The following is a 21,832-nucleotide window of genomic DNA, read 5'->3' on the forward strand; positions in this document are numbered from 1 at the left end:
TATATATATATATATATATATATATATATATATAAACACGGCACCATCACTCTGATGCATTAACACCTATCTATGCTAGGACAGACACATATAAGTTTTCCTTTTTTCCACGGACTATTTCAGAATGGAATTCTTTGTCCGCACCATACAACTTGTGACGATGGGTGACATGTACTTTTCTGTACCTTTTTTTATGTGCATACTATCACAATTTTGTTAAGTTCTTTTGAATATGTTAATATGGGCAATTATATATTAGTGTATATATATATATATATATATATATATATATATATATATATAAGTGTGTGTGTGTGTATATGTATATATATGTGTGTATGTATGTATGTGTGTATATGTGTGTATATTGTGTATATATATGTGTGTATATATAGAGTATGTGTATGTATATGGATATAGATTTGTATGTTTATTTGTGTATGTATATACATATGTATGCTTTAGTTTTGTGTACAATTATGTATGCCCGTCCTGCAAGGACCACGTCGTGGTCTGCAGTATGTTCTAAATAAAAATAAAAAAAATATATCAGTAGGCGTTTTTTTAATGTACTAGTACCACCTGAGTACCATTACTAAAGCACTTCCCTTTGGTCATCCGAAGTCGTTGTTCAGTACTCGTTTAATGCTCTGAAATAAATGGTACGTGTTCTGTAGGCGCTATCAAGTACAAATGAAACAGGACGGGGTATCACGCTCACGCGCGAAATATGCATTCTTCTTCTAAGCGGAGTACGTGTTACGATCCTTGACCGCGGCACAGTTGGCGCGAACTAAACCTGTGCGGCGGACACATGTGTAACCGCATGACGGAAGCCAAATGGCCTTTGAGTGCACGTCACTTAATGCGGATGCACGTGCGTCGACGCTGCGCAAGGCAGAGATTCTTTTGTCTGGTCGTTTCGGGACCAGCAATGACGTTTAAGTTCGTCGTGATAGCAGCTTATCCACGATTCCCTCATCGTGTCTGGTACTGGTGCGTTCGTGTGTGTACATATACGCGAGAGACAAGAGCCGCCTAGAGAGTTATTTCACTCATGCAGCACACCCAGACACGCGCCAAACTCAGCCGACATTAACAACAACAGCTGTTCGGGAACGACGAACCTCACCCAGCAGCCGCGACAGGCGCGCGGCGAATCGGCGCATTTCTGCGCTCGACAACACGTGGAAAAGTTAGCGCGGGCCGAGTCGTGGAATACATCTGGGGAAGGTCCTGTGGTCCCTTGGGTTCGTACACTTCTCCGCTTTCGTCGGTTTCATTAGGGAGCAGAATATACCAGCAGCACCCGGCACTCAACAAGACTAACACGCATACATCTGAAGGTATGAAAGGGAAAATGGGAGTCCGTCTATGAATACCTGGAACGTTAAAAAAATTGATACGGGCTTGCAGGAACGAAAACATCGAAGCGGAAGTGCTTTTTTTGTTAAATGTTTACCTCGGAAACTTTATTTCTCGGGAATAGGTGCAAACACTCCTGTTATATAACTTCGTGCAACTTTTAAAGTGGGGCTATGCTGCTGCTTAACTTAAACTCGCTCCAACTTGAGGATAAATATTCAACCATTTGTCATTGCTTAACTATATAAGCTCACTGACTAAAGGCGGGGGTGTAGATATCCTTCTCGAGTGTGTCACTTTTGTTTGTTTTTGACGCCTTCAAACGTAATGTTCAGTATAGAGCACCAACTCGCCCAAGTTATCATCATCTTTTGGGCATGTTGGTGGTCCACATCTGCGTGCTTTTTGCTTGTTTTTTTTTGTTTTGAGAAGTTGTTCGCGGATAAAGCCTTCGGAGATTCATCTGCGGGTGCCTAGATAAAATGCTACATATATAAGATTCTGCTCTTCGGGTTCCCCATTATGCTCGCGCTTCGCTGGATGGGATCATTGTTTCATCAAAGAGTTCGTTTTCACAGAAATTCCGGCGTCGGCGTTAGTATCGGCGTCATTGGTTGTGAGCGAAAATTCATCATCCCCTGTGTGATTGAATAATCGAGAAAGATGCAAATAAGATAAGTAAAATGATGCGAAATCCTGGAGCAGAGTGGGGATCGACCCCGGTTTGTTTGCGTGTTGTTGCGTGGCAAGCGGATGTTGTACCACACGGCCAAGCATCTGCTGCCGTGAAAGTGGCTTTCATGCTTCACAAACGCACGCGTCCGGTATGCATGCTTCACAATGAAACATGAAATATAGCAGTGATAAGGCATGGTAAAAACATCCATTGCCAACGGGCGTCAGAATATGTGATTATCACAATGAATTCGTGGTTGAAAGCTAGTACCCCACTACAAAAGGCACGCACGCTACTGCGCCTATTTTCTTAAAGCCACGTAGTGGGGGCATAGAACATTCGAAAAAGTTTTATGCACAAAGTTTTATGCACATAGCGACATCTTGTTCCTAGTACGCACTAGGAACAAGATGTCGCTATCACGTTGAACTCCTAAGGGCGAAGCTTGAGGGTCCCCTAATTTTTTTGTTTGTCTGTTTGTTTTGAATCTAGTGTAGCCTTTAAGCATTAACAGGAGTAATTTTCGTTGCTTCGATGTCTGCGCTACCGCTTGCAGGGAAGTCAAAGCGTTATGACGTAGCATATTCCACTTTTGTCATTTTAAGTATGTCCGGCTTAGTTTTAGCAAGGTCTTTCGCTTATCTAGTTTAGGATTGCGTATAGTCGTTTGGACATTGCTACTAAGAAAGGAAGGAAAGTAACGTTATTTTTGTCCTGCAGAACGCTACTGGGTCACGCACCGGGCTCAGTCCTACTATATTACGTCAATTTTTTTTTTGTAGTTCCACTTCTCATAGGTCATCCCTACGAGCGACTTGCTGTTTGTGGTATATCGATGAGAGGAAACAAACAGACCAGAGTGCAACGAAAAATTGCTCCATACACGCAGCCCGAAATTTTTTTCTCTTTTCGCGTTGAGTGGTTATTACTGCAACATTCTGTGATACCTTACCATTCACCCGATATGGCATAAACCATACTCTCGCTTTTTTTAACAGCAGCTTTTTTTAATATACGTAAGCAGTTATTTAGGCCCCGCCGCGGTGGTCTAGTGGCTAAGGTACTCGGCTGCTGACCAGCAGGTCGCGGGTTCAAATCCCGGCTGCGGCGGCTGCATTTCCGATAGAGGCGTAAATGCTGTAGGTACATGTGCTCAGATTTGGGTGCACGTTAAAGAACCCCAGGTGGTCGAATTTTCCGGAGCCCTCCACAACGGCGTCTCTCATAATTATATGGTGGTTTTGGGAGGTTAAACCCCACATATGAATCAATCAGCAGTTATTTAGGACGCATACATACAGAGAGTATGCACTGACGTCAATTCGGCAGCCATTTCGTAGTACAGAATGCACAGAGAAAGGCACGCTTTCTTATTTTAATCTGCCTGTTTTCAGCAGAGCTGGAAGCTATGAATTTTACATCAAAATTGCGCGTGATGACGTCACGAGAATGCCCCCTATATAAGCTATCCGCCATATTCCAGAACGTTCCTTCACTCAATGCTTGACTATGACTTGAAAAAGTCGATGGGAGCGCCGTCTCTATGAAGCCCAAGTCACTGCGTATCGGCAATATCCTGCAGCAATTTTCGAGAAGCACAGCGCCAATTTTAGTCGAGCAGTGGCGCAGTGCTCAACTCAGTCAAGTGAAGGACGGAATTCGAGTCGAGGAGCGTTTCTGAATACGGGGGTATGTCTGTGGAGGGCGTTTGTGAATTTATGATACATGTATATGCTCTCGAGCAATACGAAAGCCACATTAAGCGTTTCAGGTGGCAGAGCAGGAGGCAAGTAAAATGTCCCGCTGCTACGCTCAAAGACGCGGGTTCAATTCCCAGCAGCACTGGCCGCATTTAGATGAGAGCAAATTGCAAAGCCGCCAGTGTACTTAGATATACGTGCTAAAAAAGAATCCCGCGTCGTCACAGTTAATCTTGAGTTCCATTCTACGGCGTGCATCAAAATCACATCGTGGTTTTTGCGCAGAAAACCCCGAAAAGGGTTATGAATGTTGTCACGAGGTCGTCACGTTGACAAAAGCAGCAACCAGCATAATAATGCGTAATATTCATATTCCATTCTCACAGGCAGTCTGGGCTTGAGAACCGTTCTTGTACTGAGGTAGATACGGCACACGACTTTCTTACAGCCATGTTTTGTCGGTACACTTAGCATAAGTTTGCACACTGCCTAAATAAAAAAGAGCTACATTATTGTATTTTTCAAAAGTTGTGCTGTTCAAACTCCTGTTGAAAATGTTTCTCCCGATTAATTAAGTGGTAATCGGCAATCAGAATCGCGCAACAGTGGCTGGACATTGCTTTTGTTACTTTAACAATGGCGCTATGACTGACCGAAATACAAAGCGGCTTTCGAGCAATGCTACTATTCACAAATAACCGTTATTTTGCAAATAAGCGAGCGTTATTCGAATAGCAGCTTCGCCGACAGCTCAAACAAAAGGCGGTGTGCTCGTTTCAAACAGCTGCCACGTGGAAACACCTGCCGTTCAGCAGAATACTTTTCATTTCACACCGGTACTCTGCTTGATGTAGAGTCTCATGACTCTCTGATTGACTCTGTTTTTTTTATATTTCCTTTCGTTTTGCCCCTCTACTCCAGAATATATACGGATATTCACAAGAGGTTATTCATTCGAATTTTCACATTACTTCAACTCTCGCTCTTTTTTTCAGCACAATAAGCTTGAATTACCTTGAGTGTGCGGTTTTATCTCAACACCAAGAGTACCAATACAATCTAAAAATACTTTTGCTGTAATGCATAAAGAGCATAAAATTGACTGTGTATATAATAACGTCATAAATTATACTTGGCACCGAAACGCGATGTGCTTGGCGTGAAATTTTTCCCATCTATTTTATCAAATGATTGTAGGAGATGGACACTCGCTTTTTCTTCCAAGCACTGCTGCTTTTGTGTGTTTCGTAGAAATGCTATGGTTTTGCAATAAACTAAAAAAACAATAACTATAGGCCATATATAAATGCCGACATCTATCAGTTGAAATGATTAGCCCCATCATGTTGGTCTTGTGGCTAAGGTGTTCGGCTGCTGACCCGCAGGTCGTGGGATGTAATCTCGGCGTTGGCGGCTGCATTTCAGATGGAGGCGGAAATGTTGTAGGCCCGTGTGCTAAAATTTGGGTGCACGTTAAAGAACCCCAGGTGGTCGAGATTTCCGGAGCCCTCCACTACGGCGTCTTTTATGATCATATGGTGCTTTTTCGACGTTAAATTCCACATATCAATCAGTTCAAATAATACTTTTTTGTTCGCGCCAAGCGTTTATTCTACAAATTATTTAGTTTATTCCATGTTGCTTCGTTTTATCGCGAAGGTGCTGTGCACTTACTAAGCCTGCCGGGGTTTCGCATCTAAGGTATGTCGAAACCAGCGTGTATACCGAGTCAACCTTTTTCAGAATTTTCTTACACCGGAGCGTTTGGATGTTGACAGTGAAACTGCGGAAAGAGTTCTCAAAATAAGCCGATGGGGAAATTGTGTAGTCTGGTGTTTTGTTGAAACCGGGTGAACGAAGTTCAGTAGGCGAACACCTGTGTGCTACCACGTGTTCGTGGCAAATGCCATGTATGGCTTGCGTGTAGGAAACGTGGAGAATGAAACAGATAAGTACAATTGAGCACATTTTGAACCTTTGTTACGGACTAGTGCGATTTGAAATTTATCTTTTAGGTTGCGTCTAACGGAAATCTTCGCGAAACTTCATTATTTTGGACTACGCTTGGAGAATTTCTTCATACGAGATTTCTCAAGGTGGATCACCCGTGAATAACAGTTTGATAAATCATTATCATTGAAAGATAGATTTGTTTATTTATTTATTATTATGTGGGGTTTAACGCCCCAAAACCAATATGATTATGAGAGATGACGTACTGGAGGGCTCCGGAAATTTTGACCCCCTGGGGTTCTTTAACGTGCACTCATATCTGGGCACACGGGCCTATAAATCATTATCGTGGTGCTTTACTGCGGTCTTAAGGCACCGACGTTATTGCCTGCAAATGTAGTGTTAAAATGCTTCTATGAGGTCCTCTTCTTACTTAGTGCTTTGGCAAAACAGAGAACATTAAAGAGTGCAAGCAATATTGCTTTTACACCTCAAATGGTGTTTGTGCAGTCAAAACTTGCAATTTTTTTTCCTTTATTTGACGGACACCTATCAGAAAAGTGCGCATTTCAACGGGTGATTTGGCATTGTATAAATAGTTTGAGAGGCTTTTCACTAACATTTAGACATAATCAACTAACCAATGACGTATTTCTGCCAGAAACGTTGTAGTGAAAGATAGCAGAAAATGCCAATAAACTGCAAGTTTTATGTAATAACAGAATTTTTCAAAATTTATTTCTACCTTTCAGATACGAGTGACTGTACCTACCACCCGCATACTTTCAGATGTACTCTTAAATATCGTGCATCAGTGCAACCTCTTATACACTATGGCAGGTTGGCGACGCGAAACTGTGTACTGACTAGAGCGCCAAACCTAATGGAAACCATGCTTAGGACTATGTGTAATGTTATGACTTAATTTTGATACGGCTAACGAAGTAAATTTGATTAGCTCCATATACTTTTTAGGACATCTTGTGGATTCATTCTCATACACTTGTACAGTAAAGAGAACAGCAAACTTTCAGGAGCGTAGGATTTACCTACCAAACGTTCCTCTATTTAGGCCACACGCTTTGTCTTTTTGTACGAGTGAACACCTCTTAACTAGCGGGCAGTCATGACATATTGTTTGGCGGCCAACTGAATTTATCAGCAAGTGTCAACACAAACCAATGAATCATGAAACCTGTTTTCCCAAACCCAAGGCACATATTCTTTCTGGTATTTAAAGTTTGCCGTTATTGGAAGACTCGCACTGTTACGTATTGCACCTCTCACACCCAAGCATATATGCTAGCGCTGTCACTCATCCTATTATCAGCCAGCATGCAAGGACGCGGATCTAATGGATATTGGTGAAGTGGGCGCGTTCAATGGTTGTGAACCTCTTCATATAGGTACACAGTTAGTTGGAGATTCACAAAGGCACGAGAAGCCCTTGATTTCGCAACAGTAAAAAGCATCTCCCTGCCATAGGACGCGACCAATTACGCAAGTAATCGTCATCACTGGGAAGGGCTGCTTGACGAGAGTAGCAGGCATTTGAAAAAATATCCAGGAAATCTACTGACCCGTAAAGCAATAAAAATGAATGTTGTGGTGGTGGCAAGACATAGCACATACACCAACACCCATAACGGCTGAATTTTCAAATTACTTGATTCCTGATTGGTGTTCCACTATTGTCCGATTGCCTAATCTGTAAAATGTGCAACCTCGCGAGTAGCGGCACCTTTATTACCAACACTTTTATAGTAAGAACTTTATCGTGCGCATTGCTTCAGGTTCTGTTAAAATACAGCGTTTGTTGCTTGAATCTGTACTGCAGAATCATAGAATACAATGAAGTAGCACGGATAAAGCCTCAATATTCTCCGATCATGTATTACTGTGCTTACTCAGCGACAGCTCTCTAATTAGAGAGCTGAATTTGTCACATCAATTCTGCATCACGCAATGTGCATAAACATTCATAAAAAAATTGACATTCATCAAGTGCAATAAGTAACAATAAATTTTGGTCAGCTTAGAAGCATTTTATTTTCGTTAAATACCCGTAGATAACTCTTGCTACAAAACAGATGGCTACTTTTTTTTCTTTTCATAAGTATAATAATTGATTGATATGTGAAGTTTCACATTCCAAAATTATCAAAAGATTATGATAGACGCCGTAGTGAAAGGCACCGAAAATTTCGACTACCTGGGGTTCTTTAACGTGCACCGAAATCTGAGCACACGGGCCTGCACCACTTTCGCCTCCATCGAAAATGCAGCCACGACAGACGGGATTTGATGCCGCGACCTGTGGGTCAGCAACCGAGAACCTTAGCCACTAGATCACCTTGACGAGGTCTTTTCATAAGTATAGAGTTGAAATACTAAACCTAATTACAGATTATTTATTTTGTCTTTGAAAAAATATTTGAAAAGCTGCTATTAGTTTTCATGTGTGGCCGTGAAGAAAATACTGATTATTATTGTACTTTTGTGTGTGATGATTTTTTTACTTTGGTCTTTGATGTACCGAAAAATTCACAGGCGAAAATTCTTAGAATGAACAGTAAACTAGTTCAAACCATGCAAAGAATCGTAAAGTTCTACCCAGTGCTGAATTGGCAATAATTACTGTTCGCAAGCGCTAATTGTCATTACAGAATACGCTATAATTTCTAAAACGCCTTTAAAAACGTCGCTATAAAACACCTACGAGAACTTTCTTGCACGCGGGACATTCTAAAAAAGTGTCCTATTCCGCCCGGCATACCATCAACTGGTGGAGCTTTGATTACAACACTGGGTTTCGTTTGTATAGAGACCCAGAGTCAAAACCAAACCATTGACAAATTTACTAATTTATTCAGTTATTTTAAACTACTGCAGGCCTGATAGGTTCAAGCAAAACTAAAATGTTGAAACAAAATTGAAACAGTTAAAGCTCACAAAGTAAATAATAGCTATAACACACAAACAAAGCTTTATCACAGCACGGGCAATAGTTGTTTGCAACAAACAGACAGACATACTAAAGGCAACTGCGTATGTTCTAATGCCTTTTCAAAATCAGCGTCAAAAAACCTATGGTAATAGTTTTTGATCAAAAAGTATGTAAAAACAGCGAATAAATAATATTTATAACGAATGTTGCTTGTTCATTTATTTTCTATTAAACACCGCTTCGCCACCACTGCCCTTTTCATCAAGGCCCTCATTCACGTTTTTGCTCAAGCTGCCGACTTCAGAATGACTCTTTTTTTCCAGCAAATGGTCCCGTTTTAAATGCAATATTAAATGGCGGACATGAGGTGGTACGAGCATAAATATGCGTTGTGAAGCTCGGCGTTGCTTGTTTACCAAACAGCTGCGGACGCTGAATTTGTATTAGAGAGAAATGCAAAACAAGGAACACTTGTATACTTGGATTTAGTTGCGCATTAAGCAACATCAAGTAGTCAAAATAACGTGAAATTTAGCGCTACTGCATTCATCATATAGATGATTACGCAGCCTCGCAAAGTGAAGCCTCATTGGCTATTGACTGAATGGAATGGAGAAAAAATACTCAGCATTAGTGGCCAAAAAGTAGTCGCTGTTAGAGAAATGTTCTGCAAAAATATTTCCGGGCTTGTGTTGTTTTGCATTTAGCGACTTTATTACATACGTGCAGATGTTCTGCGCAGAAGTGAGAGATTGAATAAGCATGAGGTATACAAACACTCTTGCATCGGCCCATTCGTGTTCTAGATGTCTAGAGCTGTGTTGTGCCACTAAGTTACCGGCCAAACAAGTATTCTACTCCACTTCATTATTTGCTAGTCATTTGCACTTAGCACTTATCAACATGGCATTAACAGTTACTTAGTAAAATACACAAAGGAAGCGTCTCACAGGTGGAAAAATAAGGCAGGCATGGAGGGGGAGTGATTTTTGTAAATTACGCAGCTGTTTGTAATGATACGTATTTGCATTGATTGTATATGGTCTCATAGTTGCAAAACGTTCTTTCATATGAGAGAGAGAGAAATAAAGGAAGACACCGCTTTATTCAGAGAAAGTCTCCGGTTGACTATCCTGTATTTGGGAAGAGAAAAGGGGATGTAAAATAAAAAGACGAGAAAAAACTCTGTGATGACACTACAGGGTCATGTGTACAAAATGTTCAACAGCACATCACTATTGACTGCGAACCGTCATGATTTGTTATGAAATCCCGTTTTGCGAAGAAAGCACAACGCTCCCAGAGCGGCTCGAGTTGAAGACCCCTAATGTCTGCACTATAACATTTTCTCATTTATGTTCATCGTGATGCAAATAAAAGGTGGTGAGTTATTTACAGGCATGCCAAACTCGTATAATTATGCACCTTCTTCTTAGATTAGTTCACTGGCACTTCAGTGTTCTAATGGCCTTTTAATTGCTAATTGTTGCGTATGTCCACTCCCTATAGTAGTGCATAAATATGCATGGGATACAGAGGTCAATAGTCTTTCGAAACCTTACGCAAATACTTGACCTTTGCAATGATTAGGTACGTTAACACCATCTGCTTGCTGAAATACGTACTAATTATCCCTGCCACTCGAACCTTGCGTTGCCATGCGCACTGCATAACAAATAAGCGATGGACAGGCATATAGTCTGGTAGAGTGGAGGTTGTGAAACGTCGCAGTTCCCCGTAAATGAAAGCCCCAATAAAATAAGTAGTCTGCTTCAAGTGGCGTCAGCTTACCGAAAGGAATGAAGATTTCTTAGACGTATACGCTACTGCATCTAGTTGCTGAGGTCACGAACTGCCTTTTTTTATTTTGCCGCAACTTTTGTGATGTTCAAGTATTGTAATTGAAATGCCCATTTGTCAGATCTGTTTTTTTTTTTTGCTAAAGATTTTGTAGCTGGTCGGTCACCTTCGGGGACGCCATCATTATTTTTTATTGTCCGTTCCGAAAAATCAAAGATTTAAATTTGTTAGACTTTTAAACATAAGTACCACTTATCGTTAGTCAGTCACTTTCTCAATAATATCTACAAGTACGCGATCGGCTCACCTTACTAAAGTTCGGGTAGGCAACTTTCATCTATTTTCTCTCACTCTTTTTTTTTAGCCCACTTTAACAAGGAACTGTTTTTTCAGAACATGTTTCTTGTGATTTGACTTTCTTTGTTTCCGCACACTTTAGACGTGATGCAAACGTTAAGCGCGTCTCCCACACAGAAAAAAAATCACAGTATGGCAGTATTTGGCGCAAGCTAATTAAGAAGATTCTTTGGGGAAAATTTGCTTCGGTAAACACACCTTGTCTGGTGCAGGAGACGAGACATCTGAAGTGCTCCCTAAAGGTCTTTGGCCTGTCAAAGTATACAATCAGGCTTATTGCAATGAAGTTCATGATTACCGACAGAAGGAACGGAAGTTAATGTACATCGGTTAACAAAAAGGAGACATAACGCCAAATGGCACATTGTGTTGCTGAATGCAGACAACATGATTCCAGTTACGAAGCAGCGTCAGACTCGAGTAGGTATTGTGAAACATGCAGAAAGGCGGAATGAACTGTACCGTTTTTGTTTGTACTTGAGCATATGTGCACATCGCAGCGGAGAAAGAGTATAGTTTACGTAAAAAAACCAGAACACCATCAGTTTGGCCAATCATCCTCTATACACTTCTCAACCTAATAAAGGGCTCAGGCTCACAAAAAAGGCAACAAGTGCACAAGGTCTTTTCTTCTCGTATCTCAGCGCTACCGCTGGTGGTCCACTGGGACACCTAGGATGAATTGCGTGCTCTCTCAGAAGGCTTGTTGGGGTCGAACACGGAAGTACACGTTCGTGTTCGATACTGCAGAAGAGAGCCGTAGAGTCAGCCCTACGGCACTACCTAATTGGAGGCACTCGACATTGGGGACACGTAGTGCTTATGCTCTGTTCCAGTTTTTGCGTGCGACTTTAATAAAATACGTGATTGTAGGTAAGTCATATTTTCGAAGGAGTACGTTTAGCTTCTACTCTCTCCTCCTCTAACGAACCGGAGAGAACGTGCATTTGGGATTGCGAAAATGAAGGCATTCATTTCTTGGTCATTTGAAGTGCAACGTCCCAGCCCAAAATTTGACCATCAGCGATCCTGCTGAAAAAAAATTTAGCTGAAAGGTAATAATGAGCGAGTGATTTCATCCAGGTATTTCTGTTCAAAAAAATCTTTGTGTTCACATAAATGTGTCGAAGAAAAAGAAAATTTAGGCGGCAATAAATTAAGCGTATGCAACGTTCAAACTGGGTATGGTGATAAATTTGGTTTTAAAGCAATATGTTGTCATTTTTTTCACGTGACGTAACAACTAAAACCATATATTACTTCATGATGAGACAAACGCAAAAAATACACACACTCAGAGAAGACACAGACAAGTGCTTGAACAAGATCACTAAGAAGATCACTAAGATCACCGCCTAAACAAGATCACTAAGAAGGACCTGTATCTTCTTTCCAAGATAGACGACGCCCTGGATCGACTTCACAATGAGAGGTATTTTTTTTGATGGACCTCAAGACCGGCAATTGGCAGATTGAAATCGACAATAGAGATCGAGAAAAACAGTCTTCATTACACTGGATGGCATATTCGAGTTCAAGGTTATGCCCTTTTGTTGTTGTTCGGCACCTGCGACTTTCCAACGTGTTATGGGTGCAGTACTGGCCTGCTTAAAGTGGCAGACTTGCCTTGTGTATCTGGACGACGTTGTGATGTTTTCCTCAAACTTCGAAGAACACCTCCGGTGCCGTGATGCTGTACCGCAAGCTATCAAGAACTCCAGACTCACCCCGAAGGCAGAAAAATGCGATTTTCATACGAGGAGCTCTTGTTCCTGGGCCAGGTGATCAGCAAGTCCGGCATTTGCCCCTACCCGCACAAAAAAGCTTCCATTGCCAACTTCCAAATGCCAACCGACAAAAAGGCCTATTTTTCTTGGCCTATGCACCTATTAGCGGCGATTCATCGAAAACTTCGCCCGCATTGCAGAGGCACTCACTAACCTTACCAGGATGGACGTGGAGTTTAAGTGGGGAACTCCGCAAGAGGAAGCAATTCAGAAACTGAAACGACATCTGCAGACGCCTCCAGTACTAGCGCCTTTCGACGAATTCACTGAGTCAGAAATACAAACCGACGCAAACAATGTAGGACTCGGCGCCGTTATTTTGCAGAAGACTAATGAACTAGAAAGAGACATCAGTTACGCAAGATGGTCGCTATCAAAGGCTGAGGCCAACTATTCAACAGAAAAAGAGTGCCTTTCAATCATCTGGGCTACATCGAAGTTCCACCCCTACCTTTACAGCAGGCCTTTCAAAGTTATGAACGACCACCACGCCTTGTGCTGGCTAGCTAACTTGAAAAACCTTTCAGGACGCCTCACACGGTTGAGCCTGAGACTTCAGGAATTCGACATTACCGTGGCTTACAAGTCTAGAAGGAAACACTCTGACGCCGACTTCCTGTCACGTGCCCCCATCGAACCACCACCGAAGGACGACCCTGACGATGACTACTTCCTAGGAACCACAAGTGCCGACGACTTCGCCAAGCGACAGCGAGCTGACCCAGAACTCAGGAGCCTTGAAGAATACCTCGAGAGCAAGGCCGCCGTTGTTGCAAAAGTATTCAAATGAGGAGTTAAGTTGTTTTTCTTGCGGAATGGCATTCTCTTGAAGAAAAACTTCTCGCCACTTCGGGCCAACTACCTCGTCATAGTACCTTCAGCGTTACGTCCAGAAGTTTTCGGTGCTCTACACGACGACCCAACGGCTGGACACCATGGTGTTTCCCATACGCTTGCCCGAATACAGGAGAAGTATTATTGGCCATGCCTTTCCGCGACGTCACTCATTACGTGAAGACATGCTGGGACTGCCAACGACGAAAGACACCAGTGACTAGGTCAGCCGGACTCCTCCAGCCCATCGAGCCACCTCACCGGCCGTTCCAGCGAATCGGCATGGACTTATTGGGGTCATTCCCGACATCAAACTCCGAGAACAAATGAATCGTTGTGGCTACCGACTACTTCACGCGCTACGCCGAGATAAGGGCTCTTCCCAAAAGCAGTGTCACGGAGGTAGCAAATTTCGTCATCGAAAGCATTGTCCTGCGTCCCGAAGCCCCACAGGTCCTCATTACTGACAGAGCTGCGGCCTTTACGGTGGACCTAACTCAGGCGGTCCTGAGGTACAGCCAGACAAGTCACCGCCGGACCACCGCCTATCCTCCACAGACCAATGGCCTCACCGACCATCTGAATAAGACCATCGCCGAAATGCTGGCCATGTACGTCGACGTCGAACACAAGACGTGGGATGCCATCCTTCCGTACGTGACCTTCGTATACAACCCCACCGTTCAAGAAACGACGCAAATGACACCGTACAAACGAGTCTACGGAAGCACCCCGGCAACGACGCTCAATGCCATGTTACCCAACATCTTAGACGAAGAAAACGTCGATGTGAGCAAGTACCTTCAGAGCGCCGAAGAGGCCCGACAACTCGCCCACCTCCGCATCAAGAACCAACAGACGACGGATAGCCACCGTTACAACCTTCGACGATGCTTCTTAAAATATCAGCCCAGTGAACGTGTTTGGGTGTGGATGCCGATACGCCGACGTGGACTCAGTGAAAAACTTCTGCGACGGTACTTCGGACCATACAGGGTAGTACGACGTATCGGCCCACTCGTCTACGAGGTAGTCCCCGATGGAATTACGAACTCTCAACGGCACTGATCGCGAACGGAAGTCGTTCATGTCACGCGCCTCAAGCCGTTTTATACGCATTAACGAGCTGAAACTCTGTATTCTATTGTTGCTGTTATTGCTGTATTGTAGTTTATTGCTTGTACTTTTTCCACTATTTTTGTACCGTCGTCTTTTAATAAAGCATCGGGACGATGTCTTTTTCAGAGGGGGACAGTGTCAGGTTCTGTTTCTCAAGTTTTGTTATCACCCCGTCACACTACATTTAGCGCAAACCGCACCTACGATGTTCGAGAAGCTTTAAGGCTTTAGTAGATCATTTTTTTAATTACTCCCACTGAGAGAACGTCACAGTTTATTCTGGAACTTAGCCCCGCCGCGGTGGTCTAGTGGCTAAGGTACTCGGCTGCTGACCTGCAGGTCGCGGGATCGAATCCCGGCTGCGGCGGCTGCATTTCCGATGGAGGCGGAAATGTTTTAGGCCCGTGTTCTCAGATTTGGGTGCACGTTAAAAAACCCCAGGTGGTCGAAATTTCCGGAGCCCTCCACTACGGCGTCTCTCATAATTATATGGTGGTTTTGGGAGGTTAAACCCCACAAATCAATCAAATGTTTTAGGCCCGTGTGCTCAGATTTGGCTGCACGTTAAAGAACCCCAGGTGGTCAAAATTTCCGGAGCCCTCCACTACGGCGTCTCTCATAATCATATGGTGGTTTTGAGATGTTAAACTCCACATATCATCAATTATGGAACCTACGTCACCGCTAGTGATGACGCTAGAATATTCGTTGGCAAGGGTGTAAATGCCGACACGCTTCGCTGCTTGTCAGTTGATCGACGGCCAATGCTCTTCCCGCCGCTATCAGTGTGCCAGTGTCTTGCTGTAATCTGTCTTTTTTTCGTGGCCGCAAGATCGGCAAATTAAAAACGCAAGGCGACGGGTAGGTGCCACTATCGTGTCGTCTTAGCAAAGCGTTGGAAACACTTGCCGTTTCATACAAGCGTTGCATGGCCAGCGTAGCGTTATAAAGTCTACGATCTTTATTATTATTTATGCATGCCTTTTTAAGTAAAAAATACACATACATAATATTGAAGTGTTTTTACACTGCCTCAGATATGCGCAATAATTGCTTTTTAATTGACAATCGCACAAGTATGAACGCTGAACTTTGAGCAAAATTGGTGGGCGCTGCGGATGGGGTCGGTCGTTTGGAGTATCGTTTAGTGACTTTGGTGCCATTTAGCGTACCGTTAAGAACGGACAAACATACAAATGTATAGACAGACAGACAGACAGACAGACAGACAGACAGGCAAAAATTGCTGCGTCGAAGGTCCCCAAAGAAGACAATCGTCTTGAATAAACACTTTTCGTTTCGACAAGTCGTCTTTACCTTTGTCAGCGTCACAACACCATGACAATATTGAATCGTGAATCATTGTTATATAGACCGAGAGTGTCACTAGCAATCGAAGGAAATTTAGGGCATTTCGAACAGGCGTTATCTGCAGCTGACAACTCGTTATCTCTTTCAAGTGCGAAGTTGTAAGCCTAAATCATGTAAGGTCCATCTAAAAAGAAACAGATTGATAAATAAATAAATAAATATGCCTTACTATGAAGTACAGCTACGTTCGGTATCTACACAGCTGGACACATTGCACCAAAATCCACGTTGTCTGTTCTCACCTCTCATCTGAGTTCCAAGCTTGTCCAAGCCATCATGTGCTATAGTAGTACATACCATCCAATGTGGGGCTCTGCTTCGATGAACATTCGCAGCAAAGACATGACTGATATTGTGCTGAATATGGGCATGATAACCAATAACAATGGATCTCCTACATTTTTCTTGGAATATCATACAGCAGCTGTCTGGACATTTGTTTTGTTACAATAAACCTCTTGTAAACGACCTCTTGGTGTGTATATGTACGAACGCGTACAAGTGAGCATCTCGCAGTGTATATACAACTAAAAAAATTACTTTGTTCTACTCCCCTGGCAAGCCTTCTAAACATCTGTGAATGCCCAGTGTGGGAACGTTTAATTTATTTCAGAAATGAAAGGCTTTATAGCATCGGCCTTGATAGCAAATACCTTGCTCGTCAGTGTGTCAAAACCCTGATCGCATTATTTATTTTATTTTTTATTTATTTGATACTGTCATCCCCGTTCTTGGGTCATTACAGGTAGGGTGTCACAAAGTACATAACGTCCACACAAAAAAGAAAAATTCAAAAGCACATACGAATACGAGATGAATAACCAACAACAGAAAAATAAGAAACAAACAACAGTGACTACACACGTAAAAATCTACGAATAAATGCTGACAACAAAATTTAGCACGCATCACTACAAAAAAAACTGTCTAATGCGATTTCGAAATTTACTGATGTCGTTGGTTGCACAACCGCATTGGGTAAACTATTCCACATATCTATTGTGTAAGAAAAAAAGGAAATGAAGCACTGTACGAGTACATGCGTGCAATCGATTGCCACGCAGAAAGAAAATACAGAAGGACGAGATCACCATGAAATCTGTCTACATTTCGCTAACCACTGTGACATGTACTCCGACACCTCGATGAGCTCGACAGGCAATGGTGGAGAACGTTTTGTGGCTCTGTGGATTCCAGGATACCACTATCACGAATATGGCAGGCTATGCGAAGCCTTCCGACACTTGCGCTACAGTTTTTCCATATATGAAGTGTAACCCTAAAGCAAGAACAGAGTTCCATAGTAAAAGTAAAAGGTTTTTGCCGATTGCTCGTAAGCATGTCCTTCTCAACGAGATCACCTTCATAATATCCCTCAATACCATCTTATGAGGAGCGTCTCGACTTGCCATTCACTTTGCACGAGCTCGACGCTGCACTCCCTGCCTCCTGAGGCCCCTCCACACCAAGACCTGCTGACATCTCTTATTGGGCTCTATTTAATCTAAGCCAAGAAGCATGAAAATTTCTTCTGTCATTCTATAATGCTACGTGGGACAAGGTGAGAGTACCGGATAACTAGGAAGTGCAACCGCTTTGTGGCCACATTAAAGCCAGGCAAGGGCCCTACCGAGCTCTCTTCTTACAGACCTGTTGCATAATTCAGTTGCATCGGCACGGTAATAGAGCGTATGGTGCTTACGAGACTGGCATGGCTCTTTGATAATACTGTAAGCACATTATTGACACCGTTTGACCTTCATCTTCTTCATCTGTATATATTCATCGTCACGAAAAACGTCGTCTTAGTTCGAAGGGTTGATCAGGCGATTCGGCCTAATAAACGCCGTCGAGACTCCAACGCTGCTACTGTCTTACAGACTGGTGGAGGCTGCTTTGATCCCCAAGTCCTCTCCGACGTCACGTTCCCCTGGAGCTTCGTTCGGGTCGCCGCTTGCTTCCCCCGTCCGCAGTCATGGCTCAAGAACCGCTGCCCGGAACATCCAGCATCCCTGTCCAACAAACCATTCCTGCGTGGATTGTCTACGCCCGGCGGCGCGACCCACCCATCTTCTGTGGTCTCCCACGCGACGACGTCGAGGTATGACTAAAATAATACGACATGACCAGTGTTTACAACCAATGGGATGAGCCTCAAAAACTTCGTCACGTCGCCTTCTACCTGTCCGAAGTCGCGAAGACGTGGTAACCACGAGAGCAGCTTCCCGGATCGGCCTACTTTTGCTCAACAAGTCCGTAGGATTTTTGGGAAACTGAACATCCATTCCGAAGTGTCGAAACGAAAGCTCGATGGGCGTGCCCAACATCCGGGGGAGACGTACACTTCGTACATTGAAGACGTCCTTGCCCTTTGCCACCGCGTGAACTCGACAATGACAGAAGCTGATCGTGTTCGCCACATCATCAAAGGGATAGGCCATGTCGCGTTTAACGCTCTGGCTGTTAAAAACACCACCACCGTTGAGGACGTCCTCACAACATGTCACCATCTTGATGAACTCCAAGCAATTCGATTGCACCCAGACTACCCAGACGCCAGTGACAGCCGGCCTTCCTCAGATACAGATTTGCGCGCGCTGATTCGCACTCTGATTTGCGAGGAACTTCAAGCACAAGGGTCGCCATGTGCACCCGCCCCTCGGCTTCACTCTCAATCTGCTGGTCTGCGCGACATCATCAAAGAAGAGCTCTCATCCATGGCTGGCGCTCTCCCATCGAACACTACGGCGCCACCAACACCACCCATGACGTATGCGCAAGTCGCTGCCATGCCACCTGCCTTGGTTCAGCACGCGCACCCTGTTCCTGCGCAGTCTAACGTAGCAGCATTTGCACCACACTCGCCTGTCCCAGCGCCAGTACCAGCGCCTGTGACAGCTCCGGCACACTACGCCCCCTGGCGCTCGCCTCGCCCAATATGATACTATTGTGGCATTCGGGGTCATATTTCACGATTTTGCCGCAAGCGCCAACAGGACGAACGCCGTGGCTACGATGTTTACGAAAGGGATTCGGAGCCATCCCCGAACCAGTACCAGCGACTCCCTACGACACGTTCCTTCTCTCCGACTTCTCCACTCGCCGCACCTCGCCCCTGCTATCCCGGACGCCGCCGGTCCCCTTCACCTCTGCGACGCTCAACATCTCCTCTGAGACCAGCTTTACCTACTTCTGACTACCACTCGGAAAACTAGCTGGTGCAGTTTTTGGAGGAAAAGCTGCATCGCTCGAACAAACACCAATACCTCCAGAGGGCCCAGCCAACTTGTTATTAGTGTATGTGGAAGGGGTACCACTTCAGGCATTGGTGGACACGGGGCTGCTATTTCTGTTATTCATGCGGATTTGTGTACTCGTCTACGTAAGGTTACCGCACCTTATACTGGCACTCTCTTACGTAGCGCAAATGACTCGCAGATACAGCCGTCAGCACAGTGCACCGTTAGAGTTTTCATTGATGGGATCCGGCATCATATTCAGTTTGCTGTGCTGGCTTCTTGTGCTTTTATGCTTATTTTAGGATGGGACTCTCTTTCTGATGCTGCTGCTTCCATCTCTTGTCGACAACGACTCATACATATGCGAGAGACGGATGATATTTCCCCGAAATCATCACGTGACCGGCTACGAACAGCCAATGACTTCCTTTTGCCACCTAACCACGAGCACGTTATCACGGTTATGTCTGACTCCATTGACCACGGTGACGTCCTAGTCAATCCATCAGCCCGTTGTCTATCCAGAGGGATTGCACTTTCATCGAGTCTTGTCCGCTTCTCCAACGGCCCCGCATTTCTCGCAGTACTGAATATCACCAATGATCCGATTCTGCTGACCAAGGGCACTGTTGTAGTTTCCAACGTGGACACACAACCTATCTCTGTAGTGGCTTCGGATACCAGTCTGGTGGAATCACGTTCATTACCAACAGATGCCCCACCTTCTACGGCTCTCGTCAATGCCATCAGCACAGATCTCACTCCCCCGCAAGCAGACGAACTACTGGCGTAGTTGTCTAAGCATAAATTTTCTTTCGACGTACATTCCACTGCTCTAAGCCAGACTTCTGCGGCGGCTCATCGCATACACACCGACGGAACTTCTATTGTCCGCCGTCGACCATACCGTGTTTCTTCCAGCGAACGCGAGATCATCGACAAGCACGTTGCTGATATGCTCAAGCAAAACATCATCCGCCCCTCCTCAAGCCCTTGGTCGTCCCCTGTCGTTCTCGTAAGAAAAAAAGACGGTTCGGTGCGATTCTGCGTTGACTACCGCGCATTAAACAAAGTAACCAGGAAAGAAGTATATCCCTTGCCTCGCATTGATGATGCCTTAGATTCTTTACAAGGAGCGGAATATTTTTCGAGCCTTGACCTGCGCTCCGGTTATTGGTGAATTCCAATGCGCGAGGATGACAAGGAAAAACTGCCTTTGCCACACCCGACGGACTTTACGAATGTAACGTCATGCCTTTCGGCCTCTGCAATGCGCCAGCAACGTTTGAATGACTGATAGACACTGTATTGCGGGGCCTTAAGTAAAAAACATGCTTATGTTACCTTGACGACATCGCCATATTTTCTTCAACATTCGAACAGCACTTGCAGCACCTAGATGAAGTTCTGACTTGTCTCGCAGCTGCTGGCCTTCAGCTCAACACCAAGAAGTGCCACTTTGCTAGCAAAAGTATTAAAGTACTCGAACATCTCGTCAGCAAAGATGGAATCCGGCCTGATTCCGACAAGATTACCGCCGTTCTTCACTTCCCGGTGCATCAACGCGTCAACGAGCTCCGAAGCTTTCTGGGCCTTGCGTCGTACTTCCGGCGCTTTATACGAGACTTCGCCACCATTGCTGCGCCACTTCACCAACTCCTTTCCTCCGGAGCATCATACGTATGGTCGGACGAATGCCAAATGGCTTTTACACCTTGAAACGTGCCCTCACGTTTGAGCCAGTGCTTTGTCTTTTCGATAACGCCGCACCCTCTCTCCTTCATACTGATGGCAGTGGACACGGACTCGGCGCTGTACTGTTGCAACGAACAGAGCGTTATGACGAATGTGTGATCGCATACGCTAGTCGCACCCTCACAGCAGCAGAGAAAAACTACACCATCGTCGAGCAGGAGTGTCTCGCCGTTGTCTGGGCCATCCAGAAGTTTCGACCGTATGTTCACGGCCGCCACTTTACCGTCGTCACTGACCACCACGCTTTGTGCTGGTTGTCGACGTTGAAGAATTTGTCTGGACGTCTTGGTCGCTGGATACTTCGTCTCCAAGAATACGAGTTTGACGTTATCTACAAATCCGGCAAGAAACACAATGATGCCGACGCCCTTAGCCGCTGTCCTTTACAATCCTCATCAGGCACTCCTGGCCTGTCACCGACTGTGAGTGAACCCATCAAAGTGTCTCCGTCAGTTCAATCACTCGCCGCTGTCAATTTTCTTTCTACCTTCGACAACGAGACGTTTGCATCCCACCAACGCAGTGACACTTACTGTCGCTCTATAATGCAGCGCCTTCAAGGCTCCTCTCGTCCTCCCAACGCCCGCGCCCATCGACAGCTGCGGAACTTCAAGACTGAAAACTCAATCCTTTACCGCTTTGTATTTCACCCCGAAGGACAGCGCTGGTTTCCTGTTGCTCCTCGTTACCTAAGGGCGCAGATTTTGGAGGCGTTTCACGATGACCCCAAGGCTGGTCATCTTGGTTTTCAAAAAACCTGTGAACACATCCGCAGTCGTTTTTTCCTGGCCTGGCCTTTCCAACTGCGTAGCGCGATATGTTGTGTCATGCTCGCTATGCCAACGCCGCAAGCGACCCACTTCCTGCCCGGCCGGTCTTCTACAACCTCTTCCGTGTCCTGACGCTCCCTTCGATGTCATTGGCATTGA

General features: G+C 44.6%; 1 protein-coding gene across 2 annotated transcripts in view; it reads left to right on the top strand.

Annotated features, from left to right (window-relative positions):
* The first annotated feature begins 1,105 nt into the window (after positions 1-1,105).
* The window catches only part of LOC119175830 (uncharacterized), a 74,366-nt gene continuing 53,639 nt past the window's right edge, over positions 1,106-21,832 (top strand). Inside the window, exon 1 of one of the 2 annotated variants that reach the window (XM_075881172.1) lies at positions 1,106-1,346. The gene's annotated coding sequence lies outside the window, so the exon portion shown is untranslated. The remainder of the gene's footprint in view (positions 1,347-21,832) is intronic. The other variant, XM_037426827.2, reaches the window with a different exon arrangement.

The sequence above is a fragment of the Rhipicephalus microplus genome, chromosome X (genome assembly GCF_043290135.1).
Source record: "Rhipicephalus microplus isolate Deutch F79 chromosome X, USDA_Rmic, whole genome shotgun sequence".
NCBI classification, from domain to species: domain Eukaryota; kingdom Metazoa; phylum Arthropoda; class Arachnida; order Ixodida; family Ixodidae; genus Rhipicephalus; species Rhipicephalus microplus.